Raw genomic sequence first — 1,804 nt, 5'->3', positions numbered from 1 at the left:
GTTCAGTCCACAGCCCCTCCCCGTGAACTCATCCATGACTCTAAGCACCCAGTGTGCCAAGGACGCCCACATATCCACCCCAGCAGGACGCCGCCCCTGCTCTCCCGGCCTCTTCTTGGTGACCCCCGGACACCGCACCCCACACCCATCCGGAAGTGACCTCCGGGCCTGCCCTCCCCACTCCCACCCGCCCACAGCACCTCCCTTCCCAGCGGCTCAGGCCAAGCTCCTGCCTCACCTCTTCCCAGCGGGGCTCCTGCGGGATCTGTGGGCCACTCCCATGCACTCCACCCCCAGACAGCTGCCCCCCACCCGCCAGCACAGCCCTGCCCCCCAGGACACCGCTGCCTTCTCCTGCTTCCCTCCCCCCACAGCAGCGGGGGAAGGGTGGCTTCTCCCGACCAGAGCACCCTCTCCCACCGCCTTGGCCTCCGCTCCTGGGCCGCTCGCTAACCTCGTCTCCAGCCCCCACCCAGACCTCCTGACTGTCCCTTATTCTCTGGTTCCAGCCTCAGGGGTCCTTGCTCACTGCTTCCTCTGTGGGGCTGCCCCTCGTCCTGGAGATCACCTCTTCCTCCTCCGTGAGGGCCTTCCTGACCCCCCAACCCCGTCTGCAGGGGACCTGGGCGACTTCCTCTGAGGGTCCTGATCCAAAGGCAGGATCCCATCCTTCTGGGGCTGCCTCCCGCTGCCTGGCTGGCCGGGTTGTTCACAGCTCTACCTGCACATAGTACGTGCTCAGTGAACGGTGCGTGAACAGCGGCCTTGAGCGGCCCAGCCTTGAGCTCCTCCAGGCTGCTGGGCGGACAGAGCTGGACCTTCCCGCTGGTCAGGCCCGGGCACCCCACAGCCGGCTTCCGGGGGGAGGGGGCAGTCAGGCCGAGCGACTGGGGGGGGCGGTCCGCTCATCTTCCACTCGGTGTCCCCATCTCTGCAAGCCTGTCAGGGAGCACCAAGGGCAGCACCAAGGAGCCTGGGGCAGGGGGGAGGTGAGCAGAGGCACCAGCCCGGTGAGGGGGCAGGGAGCTGATGCCAAGCTGGGAGGGGCGGGTGGTAGAGAGCCTTAGGGGGACCCTGTCCTTGCCAGTCCCTGGAAAGAGCTGAGGTCCACTTGGAAAGGTCTTGCGAGGAACCCTGCGGCCTCTGCCGCTTGACGGGAAACAAGTCACGGGAGAGGGTCTGGCTGCGCGGCCGCCGCCCCGGAGGGCGGGAAGCAGGGTGGGGCGGGCCTCTGGTGACAGCAGTGCCCGGGAATGCTCCTGGCGGCGCTGGAAGGGGGCTCTCGGCCCCCCACGCCCGGCCCCTCGCGCTGAGCTTCTCCCAGCGCGCTGGGGCCCTGCTCTGGGGGTGGCCGGGACCCGGAGTGGGAGCCTCAGGATTGCAACCCGGGCGCGCGGGTTCTTCAGGAGGGTAAACTTGAGAGAGGGTTAGGGGGAAGGCCCAGGGGAGGGAGGTGCTGACCGGGAATGGGGACCCTCGCGGGGACGCGATCTGAGCGTTGGTGGAAACGTGACAGCGTCCCGGACTCCGGGCACCGCGGCTCGGCCGCCTCGGTTCTCGCACATTCCCGGGCCCTGAGCGCGGCGCCCGGAATAGCAGCCCGGGGGTGGGGGGTAGGGGCGGTCAGTTCCCGCACGGCTCCCCCGCCCTGGGCTTTCCAAGGTCACCGGGATATGGACTCTGGAACACCAGGCCGCGACTCTAAGGGGCCGGGGCCCGCGCGGGGCAGTCCCCTGCCGTAGATCCGCGCCGAGGCGCGCAACCGCCGCGCGAGGGCGCACGGGGCTGCCACCCCGCGGACCCC

Source organism: Suricata suricatta, chromosome 12, assembly GCF_006229205.1.
Source record: "Suricata suricatta isolate VVHF042 chromosome 12, meerkat_22Aug2017_6uvM2_HiC, whole genome shotgun sequence".
NCBI classification, from domain to species: domain Eukaryota; kingdom Metazoa; phylum Chordata; class Mammalia; order Carnivora; family Herpestidae; genus Suricata; species Suricata suricatta.
This window is presented reverse-complemented; position numbering follows the sequence as displayed.